Below are 15,077 nucleotides of genomic sequence, written 5' to 3'. Positions count from 1 at the left end.
CTCTTTGTGGAGTCTTTCTATTAACTACTGTGATGGGGATAGAAGGAAGTGGCATTTGCCCCCATCTCTGAATGAAGAAGAAATTCCACGCAAGACAAATGGATTGGCTATCTATTATTACTCTATATCAGCTCTGGGAATTCCTGAGCTGTGGCCCCATTAAGCTTCTTGCCCTTGAAACTCATCCCCATCACACCATATAGTTTCACAGCACACATGGGGAACTTAAAGTAAATATGATCTGAGGCGGTAACTCAATGAGTGGAAAATGCAGGTGCTACCTTGCCAACTAGCCACCTCCTCATTTGTGGGTTCCTGGGCAAAGGGAATGGTGATGCAGAAGATCGATGCGCGCATGACTTTCACTGGACTTGGATCATGGAGGGTGCCATCCTCTACGGCTTGGTGAGGTAACACCAGCTCTAGCAAGATGTAGAACTTTGTTATTTGGAGGAATAGGAAAGGGCAGGAATTGGAGTTCTGCATGATTTTATACTAGACATATCCATTAGTGTCTTTGCAGGATACACTTTTTCAGGAGGGCAACAGAAGATTTCAACAGCTTCCACCCCACCATCAACTCAGCCTGGACCAATCGACATGGGAGGTCCACTTCCTAGACACCACGGTGCAAATAAGTGATGGTCATGTTAACACCACCCTATACCGAAAACCCACTGACCACTATGCCTACCTTCATGCCTCCAGCTTCCATCCCGGACACACCACACGATCCATTGTCTATAGCCAAGCACTGAGTTACAACCGTTTCTGCTCCAACCCCTCAGACAGAGACCAACACCTACAAAATCTTCAGCAAGCATTCTCAAAACTACAATACCCACATGAGGAAATAAGGAAACAGATCAACAGAGCCAGACGTGTACCCAGAAGCCTCCTACTGCAAGACAAGCCCAAGAAAGAAACCAACAGAACTCCACTGGCCATCACATACAGTCCCCAGCTAAAACCTCTCCAACGCATCATCAGTGATCTACAACCCATCCTGGACAATGATCCCTCACTTTCACAGGCCTTGGATGGCAGGCCAGTCCTCGCCCACAGACAGCCCGCCAACCTGAAGCATATTCTCACCAGCAACTACACACCACACCGTAGTAACTCTAACTCAGGAACCAATCCATGCAACAAACCTCAATGCCAACTCTGCCCACATATCTACACCAGCGACACCATCACAGGACCTAACCAGATCAGCCACACCACACCGGTTCATCCGCCTGCACGTCCACCAATGTAATATACGCCAGCATATGCCAGCAATGCCCCTCTGCTATGTACGTCGGCCAAACTGGACAGTCCCTATGTAAAAGGATAAATGGACACAAATCAGATATTAGGAATGGCAATATACAAAAACCTGTAGGAGAACAAACTCCCTGGACACACAATAGCAGATTTAAAGGTAGCCATCCTGCAGCAAAAAAACTCCAGGACAAGATTTCAAAGAGAAACTGCTGAGCTTCAGTTCATCTGCAAATTTGACACCATCAGCTCAGGATTAAACAAAGACTGTGAATGGCTATCCAACTACAAAAGCAGTTTCTCCTCCCTTGGTGTTCACACCTTAACTGCTAGAAGAGGGCCTCATCCTCCCTGATTGAACTAACCTCGTTATCTCTAGCCTGACTCACTCTTGCTTGCATATTTATACCTGCCTCTGGAAATTTCCACTAAATGCATCCGACGAAGTGGGTATTCATCCACAAAAGCTTATGCTCCAATACATCTGTTAATCTATAAGGTGCCGCAAGACTCTTTGCTGCTTTTACAATATGTTTGACCACTGAGTATCACTGACCCATCTTTCATTAAAAATGAGACTGCAATGCAAACAATGGCTGTAACATCTCCAATTCTACACTTGGAGGCTAAATTAAATTGAATGTTATTCTTTGCTATGAGTTGATCCAGACTAACACGGCTACCCCTCTGATACTAAACATATTGTATTTCACTAAAAGAACAGCCAGAGAGACAATTTTTAAATTCTTACAATTTAAAATATTTCCAAATGTTTTATTGCATTCAATCACATTTATTCAGATACAGACGAATGGATGATGTACCCTGGAAATGTCGTAATTAGAACTGTGTGAATTGTTTGTATTAGATCTTGATCCCATCTGAACTGCATCTGATTCCAGTTTGAATGTTTTGCAATCATGGGTCAAGGATGTCTGTACAATGGGGAAGTTCACAAATACCACTAGAATATCTTTGGTGGCCTCATTACTTCAATCCCCATAAGCTTGTATCAGAGCTTAAGGCATTGTGGTCAAGGAAAAGTGTGAAAATCAGCCTAAATTCTGTACCTAGTTTTGTCAGACTTCTTGTATGACCTTCAGTAAGAACCTTGGTCTCTACTCCTGCAGAGGGGACCAATGCAGAGATTCCACCCAGTAGGAGCAGAAGCAGCCAAAGCAGGGACTGCTGCACCAGCGGTGGGTAAAATGGGGCCTATCTGAGCCACTCCCCCAGTACTCCCAGACCCAGAACTGTGCAGGTGAGACCCCAGTACGTAGGCACTAGGATCCAGATGATGCCTCCCTTCCCCCTTCCATGTGGCCTTGGGAGGCAAATTGCAGACAGCAGCCACCTGGAGACTACAATTGGTAGGGCAGAAGCAGCCAACTTAGGGACTTTCAGACATTGAGAGAACATTTTACAGTTTTGACTGGACTGTCTGTGCCCTATGTTGATTGCCTATTTGCTCCAACCCTCCTCCTTCCCCTCCCTGAGTCTGCTGACCTCAGTTTCACTCCACACCTGCCCCTCTTACACTCTTCTGCCCTGCCCTGTCCCCTTCCCTTTTCTTTCCATTTAGTTGATCCTTCCTAAGTAACCCACCCCCAAAATAAAAATAAATGTAAAAATTGTGGATGCAAGGACATTTGCTGCCATCACATTCTTCATTCTTAAACCCTTTCTCCTACTCTGGGTTAAAGGGACCATCTGCTACTCTGTTGGTATAGTGTCCTTAAGCACTAGCATGATAAATATGAATAACTAATCATATTCACTTTCCTTGGTTGTGAAAGGGGAGATAACATTAAATACATAAAAGGGCATTGCAGGGCTGAGTTTATAAGGTTGTAGAACACTTTGACATCCTTTGACAATACTAAAAAAATTGACCTTATTACATGAATAAGGGCGTCAGCTTGCAAAGCCTTACTTACATGAGCAGAGTTTAATCATACTAATCACACTGACAATAGTGGGATTTCTCAGGTGAGGCTCCCACGAGTAAACATTTCATGTTTATGCTTCAATTTTTTAAGCTGCACAGACAGACTTTGAGAATGTAACTTGATTAGTGATGACACCTATATCTAATCTATATATATATCTCAAAAGTGCATTAAGAAATCTCTTTATTTAAATACAACATAACAGGATTATGGATAATGTACATTTGAAATGCTATGTATGTTATGGAAGACTTTGTCCAAGGAATTGGTGTGTTTAAGGATAAACTCATGCTTAGATACCTTGCTGAATTAAGGTCTTAGTCCCTACTCTATTTCTATTCTGTATTAGTTACATCAGGCAATGTAGAGATTCAGTCAGCTGGGAATCAACATTTTTCCTTAACTTGCTGTTATCAGGAACTGCATAAGCTTGTTGAGTCTACAACTAGCTCCAAACCCAAGCTATGCATTCATTATAAAGTTAAAAACTCATTTTGCTTGAAATGAAGTTTTATCCACAAAAGGCAATTCAAAGATAACACTGCACCAACCCTAAATCTGCTCCCCAGGTTTGGCTGCTCCTAGGGTTCCTTCCAGCATAACTTGTCTCCGTCAGTGCCAGCATTAATTAATTCTGAGATGTCTGCAGGATTCCAACGCCTACCCTCACCGTGGGGCAGAGTCTCCTACCACCCTCTTAGATTGTTTTCTGACAGTGCACCCAGCCACGTGTTTTAGACACCAATACTCTCACCCTTTGAAAAATGAATCATTCATCAACAGCAAGAAGCTTCTAGGTAGCAACTTCGCTTAGGCTACAGAGACTATGAAGAAAAAATGTTTTACTTTGTGGCAATCTAACACCTTTGTAAATGGTTGTATCTCAAAAGGCCCATCTACCCATTTAGCTCTTGATGTAATGGACTGAATGATGTATTGCTGGAGGGATAAGCACCATGATCTGGGCTAAGGGAGAATTCAATAAGAACGTAGTAGGTGTCACTCTATTAGTTTGCTCTTCAGAGTAAAAGGTTATGTTGGCTTGCTTCAGCGGGGAGTGACAACTTTCTCCCAATGCTTTTCTCCAGTCTGCTCTACGCCTTGTATCATGGAATGCTACCAAATGTAAACTCATCAGTATGCTCCCTTCATGATGTTCCAGTGCAGGCAAGCCTCCTGAAAAGGGAGGCATACTGTACCTTTTCTGAAGCCTGGCACTATATACAATGGTGGTTGTTTGTGTTTGATGCAAATCCCACAGTTCTGAAAATGGCGCTTTCAGTATCCTTGTGTGCTACTTAATGCCATACAAATCACACTCAGCCTTTTCTGAACATTGAACAGTCTGCATCTGTGGTCTTGGCTGGTGAGTATGCATACTCTAAAACTGTTTGTGTCTCATGTTTTTATTTTTGTCGGCTGAGACCTCGGGATAAACCATTTTGGAAATAGGGTCTTGTGCATATATATCCCGTGCTGGCTGTACTTCAGATAAACCCTTGCTGACTTGCTTGCATACTGTTTACCTGCTAAAAATAGGCTGAGTATTTTGAATATGCCTTCCCAAAGAACCACAAGTATTATATAAATGAAAAGGGAAAAATACATTTTAATTGAGTCTTTGTGAAGAAAGTGAAGAATCAGTTTGAAATTAACATTTAAGAAGGATCCACATAATTTCACATCGCTCTCCTATGTCTCCCTGACCTTTCCCCTGTTAAATGACTCTTTATCATGCCACCTAAGTCTCTTCTTTACTTTCCTCCCTTTAACGGGTTGTGAGGTGGAGATCCTCATCTTAAATATTGCTAAAGCTGTATAATTTTAAAAAAATCTAAATATATACCAGATGTACAAGTGCTTTTGCACTTATTATGGGTTCAGTAGCGTCATAACAGCTCTCTCAATCATATATTCCCTTGCTCATGTGGTCTGCACATGGGGCATCTTGGCTATGATCTTAGTTGCAGAACTGGGAGCTTCCAAATTCAAAATTAGTCTTATCTTAAGGTTCCTCATGTTAATTCTTACCCCTCCTCCAAACTACGTGGCATCTGCATGCTCTAACATGGTCACATCTGAGCAACAAAACTGAAGCACAGAAAAACAAAAGCACAATTTTACTTCAATAGGCTGTGGTGACAATGAATGTGGGAATTCTTGGATTAGGATGTATTTTTTAGTATGATGTGTAATGCATTTCACCATGCAGTTTGCACTGTGTGTTCTGTGACGAGCTCACCATGCATTGCTCAAAGAACCTATCCAGTTTGTGCTCCAGTGTCCTTCCCCTTTGCATGCAGCATGATTACAGTAAAAGGTCTTCTGAATCTGCTAAGGTCCCAAAGATATAAGGATGACGGGGAAGTTAGACAGAGCATATGGGAGAAGTTGTAAGCTCACTGATCCAGTGCTTTCATCGGAATGTTATGACAAGGGAGTTGCAGCCAAGTTAAGTCTGACACAGGGAGACTCCCAAAAAATCATGCACCTTGAAGTAGGGTTTAGATTATTTTTTTAAGTACTGGTGTATGTGTAGCCTTCCTAATATGTGTTCCTGATTTACAATCAAAACTATACATTAAATTGGACTTTATTCAAGCCTTCAAGTCTTACTCTGACTAAATGTACTGCCAACAGTTGAAAGATGTACACAGAGGAGAGGAAATGACACTCTCTGCATCCCTAATACGTCCAGGTCAAGTGACACTTGTGCATCTGCTATGAGGCAAGGGCTGTTTCCCTCTGTTTGTGCAGTGTCTTGCACAATGGATCCCAATTTTGGTATCGCCTGAAGACCCCAATAGTAATAAATATTTATTGAAAGAAATATAGAAAGAAGCTATGAAATAGTACACTCTTGGCTGGCCAAGAAGTGATATTTAGTCTTGGAGGCAGCGGATACTGCAGGCTACATGAAAATAGGTTAAAATCAGTTCTATTGCTGTGGTATGTATACATAGGGAGAGGTCATATGAAAACAATCTTGATATGAATGTGGAGTCTTAGCACTCTAAAATTTATATACTGAGTCACTGCTCTGGGGAAGCAAGGCTGGAGTTGGACTGATGTTACCCAGGATCCTCCATGCAAACAAAATAAAATAAAGATTTAAGAGAATTAAAAGTTGTAAAGACTACCCTGATAAGTGGAAACTTTGCATTGTATGTGTATATTGGTAACAGTGAAGCACTGAAAAGTCAGATTATGTTACCCAGATGACAGCATTTTTCCCAATAAGATTTACAAATGGAGATGCAATCTTCACTTGCCAGTCACCCTGTTACTTGCCAAGTTCATTGTTGCGAGTGATCCAACCCTGGACAAATCATCCAATAGGTAAATAACAGATATTCTATAACAAACTCTTTTCCATCTTTTAAAAAAATTGTCATCTGATAAACTTATCCATTTACTTCAATCTGAATCTCCTGGGTTTTGTCAGCCAAAGTGAGTGTCCAACTCACAACTCACTCCTTTTCATTTAATCTTTCTGTTGAGACAGGCCTGCCTTAACAATGAAATTCCTGGCTTTTGTCAGTTGGTCACACACTTAACACTACTTGACCATATAGTTCTGTTTTTTAATTACATTTAATACCAGCTTAACTACCATCAATGCTGAAATTTTAACCATGAACCTGGAAACAGCTGTCAACTGACTAGTCTTAGGCTTTCTTTCTACACCTATAGTAGACAGACAAGGTGGTTGAGATAGTATCTTTTATTGACCCAACTTCTGTTGGTGAGAGAGACAACCTTTTGAGTTCACACTGAGCTCTTCTTCAGGTCTGGGCTAAGCTGAATGCTTGTCTGTCTAATATCCTTGGACTAACTCAGCTACACCAGTGTATACACCTATAGATCGCATTTTATCATATGCATTTTTATGACATGGCTTGGCTTTCCTCTAGAAGTGAATCTTTAAAGAGAGAAGAAAAAGCCAATCATCTTTTCAACCAGCTATTGTGTTTAGAGGATAAGAAAATAAGAAGCAGCTTGATATTTATTATATAAAATAACAGAAAATCAAAAGTATATACTCTTTCCAGTAGATTATCCTGTGAAACCTAAAGCTATTATTGAGAAAGAATGGCAGGCTGTGAAATCATAGTCCTCAATCATAATCTGGAAATCTATTTTTCTTAACCATACACTAGTTAAGAAAACAGAGATCCAGATTGAGTTACTCTCCATATTGGAGGAGCGGGGGGCTGTTTACATTACAACTTCAGAACAGAAATTGGAACAATCATAATAAGCAGCTCTTGACTTCTGCAGAGCTGAAGATCAAATCTGTCTGAAGGAAGGATGAGGTAGAATTTACTTTGAGGAACTCAAGATTTGATGAGGGCTGGAATGAGCCAAAACTACATCATGACTGATGCACTTTCTGCAGAATTTAAGTTCGCTCCTTTAAAAAAAAAACCCACCCCAATCCTGCAAACAGTTGTCATCTAATTGATTTCAGTGGGACTACTCACATACATGAAGTAAAGCAGCTACATAAGTGTATTGCTGGCCTTACTTCCTGCCATATTTCAGATTTTGATGCCAAATTGCCAGGGCACTAGAACAAACTAGATTGCGGTGGTTTTTATAATGGCAGAAGTGTGTTGTGTGTTTTTTCCCCCCCCTTTTACTCTCTTCACCATGTAACATGGCTGAACTAGTTGAACTCGAACTGGAAAATTGTTCTCCTGGAATGAGAACAAACATTCAGCTTAAAATATGTTTCAAGATTCTTTTCTTTTTTCAAAATAGAACAGAAACACTTAAACAGCTGAATTATAGTTGTTGCTGTGCATTCTACCTATAATACAGGTGTGTTTGTGTGTGTGTGTCTCTCTCTCTCTCACACTCACACATACAATGACCATATGTACTAGTTTTTTTACACTGTGTCATAGGAACTCCTTGTGGGAAACCAGAGAAGTCTCCATTCTTTCATTTCATCAATTAAATATTTTTTTTTACAACCACAAACGATTAAATCCTAGCTCCAGTGAAGGCCAAAGCAAAATTCCCACTGATTTCTATAGAGGCAGGATTTTATAATGTTTGTTCTAGCCATATTGTTGTGCCAAATAGGCTATTCTTTATCAGGAACAGTCCAGTGGAATGAGTGTTCAGTGTTGGAAGTGAATAGAGAAGTCAAACAAGGGCAAACACCTTCAAAACTGTACTTCTAACTCAAAAGACCATTAATGAAACTTACAAGTTCATTCAGAACACTAAATTACTGGGGTAAAAATGCTCTAATTTGAGAAGTTGTTTTACAGTCAGAAGCTGTCTGTAATGATACCAGCAGCCTTTTTAAAAAGTGTTCATTTGTAGGACTATTTCACAACCCTAAAACAGTCACCACCAAAGTGTCCCAGTTTTTAATTTTGAAAATCCATAACTATTTAATGGTTTTGTGAATATATACTCTTGTACAAAACACATGTATTTATATATGTGTATATTTCTAAAATTTTACTTAAAATTATGGATCAGAAGTTCTTCAGAGCCTTGAGTGGAAAACTCTTGTTGTCCTGAGAGTGAATCCAATTAAGTTCTGTGTTGATGCCAAGAAAACTTATTGGCATATATTGCTAAAGCCAAAATCTACACTTTTTTCAATATGCGTTGACAGCCAAGAACGTTGACAGTTGCAGGAGATGTTTTTTCCAAGTGGTGTTGGAGGACTTTCTACAAGTTACAACAAACTTAAAAAAGGGAGGGGAAGGGGGGAATTGCACCATATGAAGAAGCGGAAGATTGATGGAATATTGAGGGAGGTACTCGTCTCTTTTCTGACACCATAATTTCCTTAAGAAAAAGGCCCATTCCCTGTCATAAATAAAGACAAAACATGTTTCCATAATGTTTTTATTCTGATAATAGCTTGACGTTTTTGCATTGGCTCAGTTAACTTTTTCCTATCTGCTGCCTGCCAGGGGAAAAAGAAAAAGCTTGGTATATAATTTTAAATCTCCTATTGGAAAATCCTGTTTTCTGATTGTTATTGGATGTGTATACAGCTACAAAGGTTCATCTCATGCTGCTACTTCTGACCTTTCATAGAGAAGTCAATATAATGTCATAAGTTGCATAGCACTAGTATCAGTGTAATCATAAGTACTCATGGCTTACAGCAATTTTTAAATTAAATGAGTAACTCCTGGCCAAGATTTTCAGAAGTGACTAATGATTTTGGGTTCCTCAATTTTGGAAGTCCAACGTGAGATGCCTTAAAGGGACCTCGTTTTCAGTAAGTGCTGGGCGCCCACCCTCTGAAAATAAAGCCTTTTATTAATGTGTCTGAAACTGGGCACCCAAAAATGGAGGCAACCAAAATCATTAATCATTTCTGAAAATCATGGCTTCTCTCCCTAGAGCAGCTACAGAGAAACACACAATAGTTCAAGAATTAAGGTCAGGGTTTAGTCACACACTTAAATCCATCCCTGTTCAGCAAAGCACATGTAATTTAACATTAGTGGACCTTAAGTACCTGCTTAAGAACCTGCTCCAAAGCCCATTGAACTCTATGGAAAAACTCTCACCATGGACTTCAACTGGCTTTGGAGCAGGCTTTTAAGCAAGTACGTAAGGCCCATTAATGTCAATTTACACATATGCTTTGCTGAACAGGGATTGTAAAGAAATTTAGGTCCACATTCAAGTCAATGCGCCTACTCAGAGAAAGTACCAATGGGAGATTTCTAAAGCTAGCTACAGCATTCGACTCAAGCTTTAAGAATCTGAAGTGCCTTCCAAAATCTGAGAGGGATGAGCTGTGGAGCATGCTTTCAGAAGTCTTAAAAGAGCAACACTCCGATGCAGAAACTACAGAACCTGGACCACCAAAAAAGAAAATCAACCTTCTGCAGCTAAACATCCAAAAATATTTAAATAAGTGGTAATCTGTTATTGTTTAACAGTGCAATTAATCGTACAATTAATCGCGAATAATTTTTTAATCGTGTGATTAATCACAATTAATTTATTTTAATTGTTTGACAGCCCTAATATAAAGCTTATGCCCAAGTTCTACAATCATTAATCCTGTGGTTTGTGTCTTCAGTGAGAACTTTACACTCCTGGATTGGACTGTAGTGCTAATGGAGGCTTGGTCTTAATGTTAACCTTGAAGTCCAGCCTGTAGCTAGAGCTTAGTGCAGCTATCCCCACCTCAGTTAATGCAGGCCAACATGAATGCCTATTGGCAGGCCTCTGATGGATTTTTGTGTGACTCTGGGTGTAAGTCAGTGTATTAATGTTGATCTTTAGACCACTAACAGCCTGTAACTCAGTTATCTGAGGTACAGAGCTCACAATATACCCAATCACAGCTGTTACAGCTGCTCTTTATCAATTCCTCAGTCTGTAAACTATGTTACCTGTGGGAACAATTTTAATCTTAGGGCTTGTCTATACTTGAAATGCTATAGTGGCACAGCAACAGTGCTGTAGCTGCACTGCTGTAGTACTTTAGTGTAGACACTGCCTATGCCAATGGGAGAAGTTCTTCCATTGGTGTAGTTAATCCACCTCCTGCAGAGGCAGCCACTAAATTGACAGATTAATTCTTCTGTCTACCTAGCACTGTCTACACTGAGGGTCAGGTTGGCTTAACTATGTTGCTTCAGGGTGTGAATTTTTCACAGCCCTGAACAACATAGCTGGGTCAATCTAACGTTTTAGCATAAGCTAGGCCTTACCTTCATCAGCTTTTTCATAATTTAAAAATCCTTTTACTGTAGATTACAGAAGTCTCTCCAATTTTCTGATAAGAATGCACACACTCTCTAAATCCAAAATCTGAATAATTACTCAAACCTCTTTTGGTCTTGGAATTAGGCTGAAAATCCTGCAAAGTCAAGAATTCTTTCTGAGATTGCCACCGCTTTCTGGTTCTAGCTGGTCTGTAAACACAAGAACAGTCTTTTTAATTTGGTAGTTCCACTACTAGTCCCAACTGAAACCAAGAAGCACCAAGGTGTACAAAAATGAAAAAACAAAAACAAGCAAGAGTTGTTTTTCAAATGTTAGGACTCATTAAGATTGAGTTCTTTCCGAGTCTTGGGAAAGGTCCAGGGCAAATATTACATAATCCAAACTGGTTCATGCATGCCTAATAACAGTATTGCCTCTTTTGTTTCATATTCCAGGCATCTAAAAGCAGGGGATTTTATTTTTACCCCATTGCTGAGTTGGTGTTTTCAATATTTTTTCCAAAATAAATACGGAAACCATGTTTTAGCTTTTGTAAAGCTTAATCAGTTGAAAAACCAAACTTGGGATGGGTTGGATCTGAACTTTAGTTTATCCAAAGCAACAAAATAACACTTGGGTAATGGAGTTTGTATAATAAGTTTCGGTTTAGTCCCATGTCTATAGTGAATAAACCAAGGTGGTTGTGCAAAACCTTGTCAATCAAGTTCTAGGTCTGTAAATCTCAAACCCCAGGCAGAGGTGATTAGGATGAGAGTTCTTTGTTATAACCCATAAGAGTGTGGACATAGAAGGCTATACAAAGGAGTTAGAGTGGCCCTTGTCTTTAATATGATACATTTTGGAATAGCTCAGTGAAGAAATGGGAGAGAATAATATTATAAAACAGTTATTTTAAAAGCAAAAAGTGTGTTTTGCTATCATCTGCTGTGACCCAAGAATCTCTTAATCCCAACTGGCAAGGGGGTACAGAGGGTTACAGGGTTCTCTTGGGTCTGACATATACATTCTAGTTCGCCAAAGTATCTCATGTGAGGTCTCAAATGAAAGCCAGTGTCACGCTGGTGATCAATATCTTTGTGAAATATATGTACAGCTGTTATATAAGGACTTACATGTGAGTATACAAAATATATTCTTAAAGTCTGTGTCTGGGGAGCTGGTCAGCAGCAAAGGTGAAAAACAAGTTTCCTGTCAGATGAGATGTTTATCCATCTACCTGTTTACATGTAAATTGAGTATTTTGGGCCTCTCATCACTAGTTTGAACTGAATGCAAATGAAGTGTTGTGGGGACTTCAGAAAAACTAACAGGAAGACAAAAACAGCAGTGGGGACTGTACTTTATCTGGTGGTACAGATCAAAGGTTTGCTAGAGTATTTCTTGTGGGACAGAGCAGACACCCAGGCACCCTTCACTGAGGAAGTAAAAGGAGTTTCAGTCAGGCTTGATTGAAAACTTTTGGGTGAGATTAAAAACAAGAGAGTAACTTGTTAGCTAAATTTAGTCTCTAGAAAGCATGCTGTGCCTTTGTTTTTACAGGTAACCATTTGTTTCCAATATTCTTACTTGAATCATCAGTCTTTGATAATAAACTTGTTCTTGTTTTCACTATAAATATACCCAAGTGTCATGGTCCTAAGCAAAGTGCAGGTCCTAAGTTAAATCTTAGAAGCTGTTCTTTTGGGAACAGAAAGGCCAGTGATTCTGTGAGTATTCATTGGATAAGGGTCTGGAGACTGCAGGACACATGTCAAGGAGATGGGGTTTGTATGTGCCTATTGCTGCCTGTATAGCGAGGGTGAGGCCTGCAGAGGCCTGGAAGGTAGTGCTTGCGCTGCCAGAGATTTCAAGAAGCTGATCCACAGCATGCGCAGACAAGACTACTTCATGCTAAGGTGGGTATCCCTGGGGAGTGTCACACCACTTCAAAGAGATGTTTTTAATCAACAGCATAATCAATCTGTGATGGGATGGTCTAGGTCCGAAGGCCCCTTCCTGGAGGCCTTGCGGCCCTGCCATGCCCCGTCCCAGAAAAGGGCAATAGACAGGTCCTACAAGCTGTGTGGCAAGAAGCCAATCGGGGCCCAGCAGCCTAGTATAAGAAGAGCTGCAGGGCCAACATGAGATCAATTCCTTGCTGGAGCTGGAGGAGCATGGATGGTGTATCTAGCTGGCTGAGGGAGCTACAGGCGCCCAGACAGAGCCGTGCTGGCAGAGGCTAGGGGGAACGCAAAGGAGTTTCAGGCTGGCTGCTTGGACTCAACCAGGACAGGGCCCTGAGGTAAGGGCGAAGAATAAACTGGGGACGTGGCTCACGGAATTGTAGCAGTGACACAGTTTTTATTTAAAGGGACATGGTGGATGGCTGCTGTCTATAGGGTCCCTGGCAGACATGCCAAACCTGTGGAAAAAAACACAGAAATTGAGTTTATTTTTGGCTTAATTGGCTTGTGAGTTGCTTGTTGGCTAATTTTTGGCTTGTAGCTTGTTTGGCTTGTAACTTGTTGCTTCTTTTTTATGATTGGCTCCCGGCAAAGGGGGGCAAGCAGGGGCAAGGGGGGAGAGAGTCAGGGGTGCACAGCCGGCCCACCACAATCCCAGACTGCACGCTGGGGTGATCTAGTCACATCACATAGAGTGTTGGGGTTCTTAGGAATTGGCTTGTTTTGGCCTTGTTTTGAAATGGGATTAGCTTGATTTTTGGCTTATTAGGAAAATCAGGGTGCTTATTTACTACGTGACAGTTGGCAACTGTGGTCCCTGGGCTGGAACCTGGAGTAGAGGCAGGGCCTGGTCCCACCCCAGCCACTGGGAAAGTGGCCTGGGCTTTGATAGATCCCAGAAGGGGAACTGAACTCTTTTAGTGGCCCAGCTGAAGAGCTGGGGCCAGAAAGGCCCAGAGAGGCAAAGAGTGTCTTGGGAGGGAGTCCTGGGGGACGTGTCCCACACTAGGGGCAGGACTGCTTGAAGAGCAGGGACAATTTGAGATAGCCCAGAAGGGGCTGAGACAATTCAAACTGGGGTACTGTGATAGGCCCTGCTGGACTGATCGAGGAGCAAGTCCAGAGATAGGGCTGCAGATCAAGAGACATTACTGAGGGCTTTGAGAGAGGCCCGGGTTTGGCTTTTATTTCACATACAGACTCTGTGACTCAGCTGGAGGGCTGAGCTAGCAAAGACCCACCACAAACACAAAGAGAGAGAATGAGTGTTCAGGAACATGCACTGAGACAGGGGGTGCTTGTGAGAGGTGAGTGCACCCGATCACACAATCATAAATACTTCCTGTGTTGCTAAAACCAGTCTTCTGATTACTTCCCTTCTACCATTAGAAACAAACAAACCCTATTAACTGAAGCCTTTCATTGCTGACTAGTTAAGTCTCTTCCTGAACGAATGAGAGCTTTTTTTCCATATGAGAGAGAAACTCTTATGTAGACACTCCAATTGCATATTGGAAGTGACTTGTTTGTCATTTAGGACTACCCACTGTAACCAAGTGTCTCTTTCTGGTGTGCAGCCCAGACCAGAGAGGGCTTGTGTCACGGTCTGCCCTGTAATCTCAGGTGCCCTACAATGCTTTGCTGTTGCAGCTCTCAAGCTAGGCCACTCAAAGCAGCCTACTGGCATGCAGGTCACACCCTGACTGTCTGTGTACAGTTTCAGCCCTGGTCCAGCAGCTCTGACCCTGTCAGTCTATCAGCAACACACAGCCACTCTCTGGCTTCCACCATCCTTGGTTACTACTTGGAAGGTGACCTCAACACTCTCCCAGTCCTGAATTTCCCCCCAAAAGTGTGTCCTGCACTGTCCAGCCCTCTCCTGGGCAGTTCAAGGTTTGGTGCTACCGTAAAGAGGCAATATTCAACAGTTTCCTATTTTAACAGGAGTTGGCAAACAGTTCAATTTAAACACAGTGCTGGATTGGTTTAGATTAAAAAGCTACAAGTTTATTAACAAAAGAAGATAGGATTTTAAGTGAATCCTAAGTGAGAAAGTTAGAAACGGCTACAAGCAAATAAAAGTGAAAATACACATCTAAAAGTCTAAAACTTAATCTAGCAAGTTTTGGTTCAAGGCTTTGTTTAAGATGGCTTTTCTCATTCACAGTCTGCTATCAAGATGATGACTGTCCCT

The 15,077-nt window shown here is 41.3% G+C and overlaps 2 long non-coding RNA genes across 3 annotated transcripts in view; one reads left to right on the top strand and one right to left on the bottom strand.

Annotated features, from left to right (window-relative positions):
* Positions 1–15,077, top strand: part of LOC122174231 (uncharacterized) — a 923,450-nt gene that overhangs the window by 114,879 nt on the left and 793,494 nt on the right. The window lies entirely within an intron of this gene.
* The window catches only part of LOC122173342 (uncharacterized), a 41,115-nt gene continuing 34,087 nt past the window's right edge, over positions 8,050–15,077 (bottom strand). Inside the window, exons 4-5 of one of the 2 annotated variants that reach the window (XR_010594529.1) lie at positions 11,043–11,128; positions 8,050–9,050 (exon numbers count right to left, since the gene is read on the bottom strand). This is a non-coding gene — a long non-coding RNA (uncharacterized LOC122173342). Of the gene's footprint in view, positions 9,051–11,042; positions 11,129–11,498; positions 13,342–15,077 lie in introns of those variants that run through there. The other variant, XR_006173823.2, reaches the window with a different exon arrangement.

The sequence above is a fragment of the Chrysemys picta genome, chromosome 1 (assembly GCF_011386835.1).
Source record: "Chrysemys picta bellii isolate R12L10 chromosome 1, ASM1138683v2, whole genome shotgun sequence".
Lineage (NCBI taxonomy): Eukaryota > Metazoa > Chordata > Testudines > Emydidae > Chrysemys > Chrysemys picta.
This window is presented reverse-complemented; position numbering and strand designations above follow the sequence as displayed.